Source organism: Heloderma suspectum, chromosome 3, assembly GCF_057233095.1.
Source record: "Heloderma suspectum isolate Gila_16-S chromosome 3, 16-S_ref, whole genome shotgun sequence".
Classification (NCBI taxonomy): domain Eukaryota; kingdom Metazoa; phylum Chordata; class Lepidosauria; order Squamata; family Helodermatidae; genus Heloderma; species Heloderma suspectum.
In genome coordinates, this window is record NC_139460.1 from 68,384,302 (window position 1) to 68,396,441 (window position 12,140).

The window sequence follows — 12,140 nt, forward strand, 5'->3', positions numbered from 1 at the left end:
CATGATACCCACTTTGCATCCGCATGTCCAAGAGGCATTTGGGAGGGGTGCAGAGAGCTAAAAGATGCCTCTCCATCCCCTACCACCTCTGGTGATACCACCCCAGGGCCGCCAATAGTGGCCATGCATGACTCTTCATCCCACCCACCTGCAATGCCCCCTGCCCTGCAGCCATGCAAGCCAGACTCAGGGTAGGGCATATCTCTTCCTTGTAGCAACAGCAGATGAGGAAATGGGAGCTTGGGAGTAGGCTCATGCACAGAACATAAACTAAACTAAAACTCTGGTTTAGCATTAGTTTTGAATGCAAATATTTGCGTAGCCTATCATGTGAGAAAACAGGGATGCAAATGGCATCCACTACGCCATTTGCGGCCGTAAAGGTCTTCGTTTAAGCTGAATGCAGCCATTTACGGCTGCATTTACCTTAATCTAAGACCTTTAGGGCTACAAATGGTGTACTGGATGCCATTTGCATCTGGAGACAGTCCCCCTCATCCAGTGATACAGCAATGGTGGCCATATCGCTGGTGCTCCAGAGCCAGCCGGCGGCTCCGCAGGATCGCCACCCACAAGGAGGATCCGGCTCCTGAGGATTCCGGAGGGAGGCAGAGGTAAGTGCTCCATTCCGCCACGGACTCCAGGGGGATGGATTCTTTAGAACCTCTTTGGGGTCAGTGGCGGAATTCTCCGCCATCCCTACTGTGAGGTAGGGATGTACGGAAGTCCCTTACCTGAACCCGAAAGTTGATTCGCAGTGGGGGTGGAGGCGCCCCATCCCTCCCCCTGAAATTCTGGCTGGGGGGGAGGTGCCCTGTCCCTCCCCCCTGAAATTCTGGCTGGGGGGGAGGTGCCCCGTCCCTACCCCCTGGCTGGGGGGGAGGCGCCCTGTCCCTCCTGCCACAAATCCTGTCCTGCTGGGACGCAAATGGTGGCGGCCATAGCCGCCGCCGTTTGTGTCCCTGCAGTCAGCCGTGATAGGCTACATAAATGTTTATGTAGCCTATCACGGCTGAGTGAAAAAAACAAACCGTGTGTACGCAAATGGTGGCGCCCATGGGGGCCGCCATTTGCGTACGTGCGGTTTTGTTTTGTTTTGTTTTTTCCACTCAGCTGTGATAGGCTACGTAAACATTTACGTAGCCTATCACGGTGTTTTTTCAAAATCTAGCCCTGATAGGCTACGTAAATCTTTACATAGCCTATCACTTTTTCTTTTCTTTTTTTTAAAACTTGGAAATGGTGGCGGCGGCAGCCAGTCGGAAGACCGGCCGCCGCAGCTGCCGCTGCCGAACTGCCGCCGAACCACCGGCGAACCGCTGCCACCACAGACATTCGCACAAGGTAAGTCCCGTCCCGGGTGGGGTGGGGGGGCAGACCATTTCTCCACCAATTTTGAGGGGCCGATTGCGCTGGCATTCGGCCTCCCCGAGATTCGTGGAGAAATTCTCTGACATCCCTACTGTGAGGTAACCAAGAGTTCTGTGTTTTGTTTTTCTTTCTGTTGCCCATCTCTCCACTGCTCTTTAGCCTCCCAGGTTGTCTGTGCTTCGTGATCTTTTTTAGCTTCATTGATTCTGCTTGTCATCCACACTGGTCCTATTGGACTTGTGTGTGCGGATGTACGAATCCCTTACCTTGTTCTGGTCCGGGGCATTCGCAGTGGGGGGGAAGTGATCCATCCCTCCCCCTTGAATCCTCCCCAGCTGGCTCCACTCCTCTCCGCTCTGCTCCAAGGCCACAGAGCCGCCAGCCGGACTTCTGGCCGCTTCTGGGCTGCTGCGGCCGCAAATGGCAGCCGTCGTAGCGGCCGCCATTTGCGTCCTTGCATTAAGCTGTGATAGACTACATAAGTATTTACGTAGCCTATCATGGCAAAAGGCAGGGACGCCATTTGCGGCCGCAGCAGCCTGGCAGCGGCCAGAAGACGAGCCGGAGCCGCCGCCACATCCGCCGCCGCCACATCCACCACCAGGTAGGTCCATTCCGGGGGGGATTCCAGGGGGTGACCATTCCACCATGGACTCCGGGGGGGGCAGATTCTAAAGAATCCAGCCTAACTGGAGTCCGTGGCAGAATTCTCCAACATCCTTACTTGTGTGTACCTTTAATCTGAGTTAATATTATAATAATGTTAAAAATAGACTTTTTCAACAAGTTTCCTTTCTTGAAATTAAATATGACCAATTCAGACTTCCTGGGAATTTTTTCTCTTATCCACATGTCAAATTTGATAGCACAATGGCAACATTAACCCTAGCTCTCCACCACCACTGTGGTCTGATGTCTACATGGTGCAAAAAAAAAAAAAAAATGGTCCCAGGTTGCAAGATAATAGCTGTCTAAATAGCGATGACTGATTTGGGTAAATTAACCCAGAATGAGGCCCTTGGGATCATGCCCCATACCAGAATTATCCACCATTCATCTGCTGGCTTTACAAAAACACAAATATGGGGGCATCCCCCCCGCGAAGTATCAGAAAATAAAGCAGGAATTCAAAATGGGAGCACAGTGAAATTAATCAGTAAAAGACAACCCCTCCCCGACAAGGTAGAATGGAATATCAAATTGATCAACAAATTTGAAAAACAAATTGTTAGTCAAACAAATTGATCAACATTTTGTTTTTCTGGGTTTACTAACTTTCTTTCTGTCATAGTCCAGCAATGCCCTATTCTATGAATAGAAGGGAAAACAGGCAAAATAGCATGCTCCCAATCCCTCTGCCCTTCCTTCCCATGGCCTTTTCCGCTGCCACCAGGTGGAAATCTTTCTTTTCCCCTCCTCTGGTTGCCTCCCCCAAACCAGCCTTAAAACTCTCTGGGTCTCAGGTAACAACTTTAGGCAGTAGGGCAGAGAATAGTCATTAGATGTGGGGTGGGTACCCAAAAAAGATATGCATTGGAAGTTTTCCAAGAGCAGTAGTTGGTACAGAGCAATAGTTGGTTGCTTCCCTACTGGTGCAGTAAAATACAGGACTGGGCCCTAAATCTGATTATGTCCTGGCCTGGGCTGTTATGTTTGTTTTGGCTTTAGTATGAAATACATCACCAATTTCAGTTTAGTTCTAAAATCAGCCTTACATGGTTGCATTCAACCAATTATGAAGCAATTGTATCCTCAACTTCACACTAAAACAGTGTCAGTGTATTCAATGTTGTTGAAAACAAACATTAATGATTGTCAAAATGGCTGCAGAAAAAGTGTGAATATTTTAGGTAATTAGAAACAGACATGAAAGTGGAAGACAAAACAGCAAGAAAAGCTATCCCCTTTCGAAAAGCTGTCATATATGTATATTATACCTCACAATCTCAGCTTTCACTTTCATGGGTCCCTAGCTGTTGCACTTGTGAGGGAAGCCTTGGGAATGTGAATGTAAGTCAAGGGTAGCTGAAATTGTAAGCAATGGCTTCTAGAAAGTATCTGGTATATCACCAATGGTGTGAAAAAAAAACCCATTCATATCTATGGAAAATGAACATGGATATTTATTTTGCTGTTGATTGCCAGTTTATTTACAGGTTGGTAATTCTGGGTTCAAATTTGCACTTCCGCAACTCTGTGGGCCAGTGGGAAAACAGCCTGATCAGTGATGAGGACCAGAGACTCAAGATCATAACTGAAATGAATTAAGTTGTTTATTGATAAGAAATGAAAAAAAGGCAGAACTATGAATAACTCAAAGTAATGCAAAATAATCAAAGCAAGACAACCAAAGTAATAAGGAAAGCAATGTAGCGTGAACCCGAAATGTGCAAAATAGTACGGAATGGTGAAAAATAGCAGTAATTTAGTAATTAAATACAAAGAAATTATATGGGATAGGAATGAATGATTCAATACATATAATGATTGGCCAAACATTACACTAAGGAAGCGATTTAGTAATAATACTAATTAAATATATTTCTAGGGTGTCCTAATACTTCATCCTACCCATTCTAGTTTTCCACAAATTTTGCTGTTTCTGAGCCATAACTATATAGCTCTTTAAAATAAATTCATAGTTACCATCCAATGGGATGGATCGTATGAGGTTTCCATCTTTAACAGAACCAAGAGAAAGTCAGAGAAAGAGAGGGAGAGAGAGAGAGAGAGAGAATGGGTGAGGAAGTTCAGCCAGAATGAGTCTCTCTAGAAAACTTAGATAGGAAAAGTGACCTTGTCCTCCTCCCAGTCCAAAGTACTTCCCCTTATAATGATCAGAGTCCAGACCTATATGTTTGTCTGGAACTGAGACCAGAAGTGGAACTTCTCTGTTCTCTGTAGATGCTGAATATCCACCACCACCCAAAATTTAAAATCCTTGCAATTAGGCCTCTTCTTGGGTAGCACTGACTTGTCCCATTTTAGCCATGTTCACAAAAGAAAAAAAAATGCACATGTTGTGAGTCCTTTGGTGTCTGTGTTGCCTCTTATTTAAGGATTCCCAGGCATCCTAGTTTTATCCTGGCAATCACTTCTTGAGCAGAAGCTGTTTACTTACTAGGGATGTCAGAGAATTCCACCATGGATTCCAGTGAGGCCAGATTCTTTAGAATCTGCCCTCCCTAAATCCGTGGCGGAATGGCCTCCCGCAGAATCCCCCTGGGACGGAACTTACCTGGGGCGGATGCGGCAGTGGCTCTGGTGGTGGCTCCGGCAGCAGCGGTGGCTCTGGCTGGTCTCCCGGCCAGCCACAGTTGGGCTGCTGCAGCCGCCATTTGCATTCTTGCAGCCGTGATAGGCTATGTAAGTATTTACGTAGCCTTTCACGGCATAGAGAAGGGACACAAATGGCGGCCGCTACACCATTTGCGCCCCTGCTCTTTGCCGTGATAGGCCACCTAAGTATTTACGTAGCCTATCACAGTAAAGGCAGCCACGCAAATGGTGTAGCGGCCGCCATTTGCGTCCCTGCTCTTTGCCGTGATAGGCTACGTAAATACTTACGTAGCCTATCAAGGCTGCTTGCAAGGACACAAATGGCAGCTGCCATTTGCGGCTGCAGCAGCCCGGCCACGGGCGGAGCCGCTGTGGAGCGGAGCTGGCCGGGGAGGATTCCGGCGGGAGGGATGGACCGCCTCCCCCCACCATGGATGCCCCAACGTGGAGCCAGGTGAGTATTTTGTACATCCCTATTACTTACACAGAACCTGAACTTTGGGGGTGGAGGGGCATCACAACTCTCCATCTTGTTCCATCAGGGCTCCTCTGTGATGTGCTAAATACAAGGGCTTTCTGGAATGACATCTCTGGACCAACACATGTATGAATGCCATACTGAATATATAGGACTAACAATAGGATGCAAATAGAATTTACAATTACATGTGGCTCCAATACTATTATAATTACACTGGGACCCAAATAAAGATGCAGACACAGAGCTTGGAATTTAAATTGGGGTTCTCATTTCATTGATAAGGACCAAGTAGCTAATGACAATGTCACATCAGGCAGCTGAATATCTATCTATCTATCTATCTATCTATCTATCTATCTATCTATCTATCTATCTATCCTGCAATGTTCAATGAGAGATGCTCAATCAAGGGGAAGGGATGGGTCGAAAAGTTCTGATAATTTGTGAATATAGAGTGCTGAAATGTCTCACATGTGCTTGCTTTTCCAGCACAAGAGTTACACTGACATCCCTTGACACCCTTCTTTTCATATCTGACTTAATTTTGGCCAATTCTACTCTGTCTCTTTTCTCTTCTGTTTACATGGGTAAATTATTTTCAGTGCTTCTTGATTAACTCTCTTCTCAGACCTCACCCAGCCACCCTGAAACCATATATTTGTCCAGAGTGATAATCTCAAAACAAATTCATTTCCATGAGCTCACTAAAGATGATTTCATTTTTCATGTGCACACTGAGGATGATCCATAAAAAAAGACTTATGTCACTTTTGCCCTGTATGCATAGAAAAGTGTATACAGTCAGCCATATATTATATACAACTCCCCTTCCATGCTTGTTTGTCTTCATACTGGGCTACCACCATGCTGCTGGCCAGCTAGGGATGTCAGAGAATTCTGCCACGAATTGAAATGGGATCGACTTGCCTTCAATCCATGCTGCGGAATCCTCCTCGGAATGGCATGATGAGGTCTGGCGGGCCCTGAATTCATGCGGCTCCTTTTTGTTTGTTTGTTGGCAAAATGGTGGAATTTAGGGAATATTTATGGAATAAAATCCATAAATCAGAAGGATAGACTGCGAATGGATTTCCCATTTGTTATGATAATAAATATGTATTTTCACTGCAACCATGTGACTTTCTTTCTCTGAGTCGCCAAGTGTACGTAAATCCTCAACCTTTTTTTTATTGTCTGTTGAGGTGAGGTCAGGTGATTGAGATCCCTCCAGGCCACCCCCCCCCCCAGAAGATAAGGTCATCGAGGGGAGGGAACTCAAGGGAGGAGGGAGGGGAGGAGGAGGAGGAGGAGAAGGGGAGGGAGGGAGTCCAACCATTTTTCCCGCCTTCAGTTCAGTCATCACTCGCTTCACTTGCTTGAGATGAGAGGCGCTGCTGCTGCAGACAGAGTGTCCCCAACTGGGAAGTGTGGCCCTGGTTCTACGGCACTGTTCAACCTTTATTACAGAAAAGGTATGCTCTTTGATATACTTTACATGAATGTGCCCCTATTTAGTGATTTTGTGGTGGCATATGGTGGGGGAAGGCCAGCAGCAAAGGACTCCATCCTCCAGCAGCCTGTGTTTAGGCAGCCTCTTTCCTTTTCATGGGAAGCTAAATATGTGCCTTTATTTTGGGGCTTGGGGCTGGGGGGGCCGTGGCTGCAGCTGCAAATGGTGAGGAAGGCCAGCAGCCTGTGTTTTGTCCTGAGAAGGACTCCATCCTCCAGTAGCACCCTCAAAGAACTTTTACTTTACTATATGTGATTATAGGCTGTTTACATGATTTCAGCTTTGCTATAGTGAAATATGTTCTTGAGTAATTCTCTCATAGGGATGCACGAAAGTCACTTACCTGGTCTCGCAGCTTGCTTCGTGGTGGGGGGGAGGCGCTTCGCTGCTCCCCCCAAAGTTCAGGCCGGGGGGGGAGGCTTCCCTCCTCGCCCGGCCGAAATTCAGGCCGAGGAGAAGCGCCCCGTTTCCCTGGCCGTGAACTTCAAAAGAAAAAAAAACGCCCCCGTGATAGGCTACGTAACAATTAATGTAGCCTATCATGGCTAGATCTGCAAAGTCAGCCGTGATAGGCTACGTTAATCGTTACGTAGCCTATCACAGGTGCGTGTTGTTGTTTTTTTACTTTTCTTGTAATGGCGGCGGCGGCAGCCGGTCGAAAGACCGGCTGCCGCCCCCGCCCCTGACGAAGACCTGCCGAACCGCCACCGGGACCCGCCGCCGGGAGGGACATTCATGAAAGGTAAGTCCCATCCCGGGGGGGGCGGGGGGGCGGAGAATTTCTCCCCGAACAACCTTCGGAAGACCGAATGCATTGGCACTTGGCCCCCCGAAGTTTCGGGGAGAAATTCTCCCCCATCCCTATTCTCTCACCACCACCACCACATGCATTTATGTCTCCTCCTGCCCACCCCAGAGACATGAACATGGAGAAAAAAATAACCCATACTCAATCCAGTACTCAAGAGATGTACAGACATCGGAGATTCAGTGTGGAGGTTGCAGTTCAATGATATTTGGAGGAGGAAGAAGCCCAAGGTGTAACCAGCACCAATAGCCCCAGCACCACCAGCCCGTACCCACCAAGGTGTGGTCTTGCAACTCTTCTGGGAACATCCAGCAGTTCATTCTACAATCTACACCAAATATCTGTGTGTTGTATAGATGAGAAAGCCATGGACACTTACTACTAGGACTTGAAATTTAAGTTGATTCAGAATAACTTTTTCATAAAATGTACAGTTAACTTATGGAAATCAAGGTCTTGTCAGTAGGGATGCTGGAGACAGACTAAAATTAGCTCAGATTTCTAAGAATCCAGCCAATGGAATCCACTGTGAAGTGCCCTCCTCAGGCCATGTGGAGTCTGTGGACTTTCAGATGTTTTTTCTTTTAACTTTCCTGAAAGTTACGCATATTTATTTGTAGGAAAATACACACCTTTCTGATGAGGAAAGGTGGCATGGAATGGGGCACAATATGCTAAATGTTATGTGCTAAGGTAAATTATGTACATTGTTATGAAACCTCTTATGTAATTATTTGTGTATTTTTCTCCATGACGGGAAACAAAATCCGCATCCATCTGTGAGCGGATGATGGAGTGAAAGGTGCCTGACAGTCTGCGAAACACAGACGGAGTGGATTTTACACTGTCTGTACATCCCTACCTGTCAGTGAGTACACAGAAGCATTTGATTAGCTCCTGTTAGAGCATTTTGGACTAGTTTAGTGGTTCATGACCATTGGCCATGCTGGCTAGGCCTGATGGGAGCTGGACTTTAACCACACCTGGAAGACTGCATGTTCACCACCGCTGGACTAAGTATGCCTTTATTTGATACATCAAAGAATTCTTCTTATGCTAATGTGGGTTATGGGTTCAGATCAGGACTGGAAACAATTTGCCCAACAGCCAAACTTTAGGCATCCCAGATGTCACAAAACCTGCAACTCTGAGTGCTTTGTATTTAATACTCACCTCTTATTTGTATTGTTTAATATAATGGAAGAGGTATCAATAGATCACTCCATGAAAAGCATCAACGGCAACACCTTCAACTAAATCCTATTGCCCTGCAAGATATTGTGTGGGGGTGGAGAAATGGCTGGGCTTGCTAGCCATGTTGCTTCATCTGAAGAGGAGTACGGCATTCTAGAAATAGATGGGGGCAGGATACCAGAGATAAGCAGGGAATCCAAGCTACAGAGTCCAAACAGCATGGGAGACAGAGAGGGAGGGAAGAATACAAAATGGAAGTATGGGTGGGTGAGAATTTTGTAGGGATGTACAAAAATCACTTACCTTTCGGGGATTATGCTGATGGTTGGGGGGGAGGCGTTCCATCCCTCCCCCCGGAATCCTTGCTGGGGGGGAGGCGCTCCGTTCCCCCCCCCCGGAACCCTGGCCGGCCAGCTGTGCTCCGCAGCGATTCTGCGGAGCAGCCGGCCGGCTCCACCAGCAGCCGGACATCCGGCCGCTGGCTAGCAGGGACGCAAATGGCGGCAGCCGTAGCCGCCGCCATTTGTGTCCCTGCAGTCAGCCGTGATAGGCTACGTAAATCTTTATGTCGCCTATTGCGGCTGAGTAAAAAAAACACGCATGTACGCAAATGGTGGCGCCCATGGGCACTGCCATTTGCGCTCCTTATTTTGGCACGTCTTAGTCTACGTAAACACTTACGTAGACATAAGACGGCGAAAATAAGGGGAATGCAAATAGCGTAGCGCAAGCTATTTGCGTTACCCTTATTTTCGCTGTCTTAGTCTATGTAAATGTTTACGTAGACTAAGACGTGCCAAAATAAGGAACGCAAATGGCGGCGCCCATGGGTGCCGCCATTTGCGTACATGCGTTTTTCTGTTTTTGTTTCAATCAGCCGTGATAAGCTACGTAAACATTTAAGTAGCCTATCACGTTTTTTTTGTTTTTGTTTTTTTAAAAACTTGGAAATGATGGCGGTGGTAGCCGGTTGGAAGACCAGCCGCCGCCGCCTCCAGGAAGATCCACCCCAGGTAAATCCTGTCCCGGGGGGGCGGGGGCGGGCCGTTCTGCCACCGATTTCGGGGGGCCGAATGCGCTGGCATTCAGCCTCCCCGAGATCCGTGGCAGAACTTTCGTACATCCCTAGAATTTTGTTTCAGTTTTCTTTTGATAAAAAAATTACCAAAATTGGCAAAGTTCTCCATATTGGGGACAAAAACAACTTGAAATTAAAAACAAAACAAAACACTCAACTCAACGGTGGGAGAAACTGTTTCTGAGAGATTTGCCCATCTAGACCCACGGCTTTGAATGCTTTGCTCTTAAAAGTCTGGCCTTGATATTCAACAATGCTAGTTCTTAATTAGGGTTGCCACTTCTTCTTTTCAGAAAGGTACCTCATCTGTAACAGCTATATGGCAGGCAGGTACGTCATGGTCCTTTCCATGCTGGAAATAGCTGTAACTTTTGAATTTGGCTGGTGGAGATCCGCAAGAATTTCATTTTGGTTCATTTTCTCCAAGATCTTACCCAAATTTATTAAGTTCTCCATATTCAGGAGCAAAAGAACTTGACCATGGAACCAATTACCTAGGGAGGTGATGGGTAGGGATGGCGGAGAATTTCTCCCCGAAACTTTGGGGGGCCAATCGCCAACATGTTCGGCCCCCCGAACAAGTTTCGGGGAGAAATTCTCCGCACCCCCCTGCCCCCCCGCACCCCCCCCCCGGGACGGGACTTACCTTTCCCGAATGTCCCTCCTGGCGGCGGGTCCCGGCGGCGGTTCGTCGGGTCTTCGTCAGAGGCGGGGGCGGCAGCCGGTCTTTTGACCGGCTGCTGCCGCCTCCATTCCAATAAAAGTAAAAAAAAAACACAACGCCCCCGTGATAGGCTATGTGACGATTAACATAGCCTATCATGGCTAGATTTGCAAAGTCAGCCGTGATAGGCTACGTAAATCGTCACATAGCCTATCACGGGTGACTTAAAAAAAAAAAAGCGCGTACGGCTAATGGCGGCCCCCATAGGGAGCCGCCATTCACGTTCCTTATTTGGTCGCTGTAGTCTACGTAAAGATTACGTAGACTACGGCGAAAATAAGGGCAACACTATTTGCGTTGTCCTTATTTTCGCTGTAGTCTACGTAAATCTTTACGTAGACTACAGCAACCAAATAAGGAACACGAATGGCGGCTCCCTATGGGGGCCACCATTAGTGTACGCACTTTTTTTTTAAAGTCACCCGTGATAGGCTACGTGACGATTTACGTAGCCTATCACGGCTGACTTTGCAGATCTAGCCGTGATAGGCTACGTTAATCGTCACGTAGCCTATCACGGGGGCGTTTTTTTAAAAAAACTTTTTATTTCGCGGCCGGGCAAGGCGAGGCGCCTCCTCCCCGGCCTGAATTTCGGCCGGGCGAGGCGGGAAGCCTCCCCCCTGGCCTGAATTTCGGCTGGGCGAGGCAGGAAGCCTCCCCCCCCCCGGCCTGAACTTCAGGGGGAGAACAGCGAAGCGCCTCTCCCCCACCGCGAAAAGCTGTGAGACCAGGTAAGTGGCTTTCGTGCACTCCTAGTGATGGGCTCTCCCACACTGGAGGCATTCAAGATGAGGCTGGACAGTTATCTGTCATGGATGCTCTGACTTGGATTCCTGCATTGAGCAGGGGGTTGGACTCGATGGCCTTATAGGCCCCTTCCAACCCTACTATTCTATGATTCTATGAGATTTTAAAAATTCAAATGCTGGAGAAAGTGAAATTGACAGATTCACCTATCCCTAGCTTAGAGATCCAAGTCATAGAGACTGACAAGGACCAAGGCAAACTTCCTGGGAATTGTTTCCTGGGAATTGCTGGAGGTTACAGTGCTAGGCCCCTTCATGGATCACTGCCTTGTTGTGGCGAAGGGGCTTGCGTAACTCAGTGAAGCCATAAGCTATGCCGTGCAGGGCCACCCAAGATGGACAGGTCATGGCAGAGAGTTCTGACAAAATGTGGTCCACTGGAGAAGGAAATGGCAACCCACTCCAGTATTCTTGCCAAGAAAACCCCATGGAACGTATCAAAAGGCTAAAAGATATGACGCCAGAAGATGAGCCCCTCAGGTCGTAAGGTGAGTAGCGTCAGAAAGAGTGAAGCGGCTGGGCCAAAGCCGAAAGGACACTCAGCTGTGGATGTGTCTGGTGGTGAAAAGAAAATCCGATGCTGTAAAGAACAATATTGTTTAGGAACCTGGAATGTCAGATCAATGAATCAAGGTAAGCTGGAGGTGGTCAAACATGAGATGGCAAGATTGAACATCGACATCTTGGGAATCAGCGAACTAAAATGGACAGGCATGGGCGAATTTAATTCAGGTGACCATCATATCTACTATTGTGGGCAAGAATCCCTTAGAAGAAATGGAGTAGCACTCATAGTCAACAGAAGGGTGGGAAAAGCAGTACTGGGGTACAATCTTAAAAATGATAGAATGATCTCAGTACGAATCCAAGGCAAACCATTCAACATCAC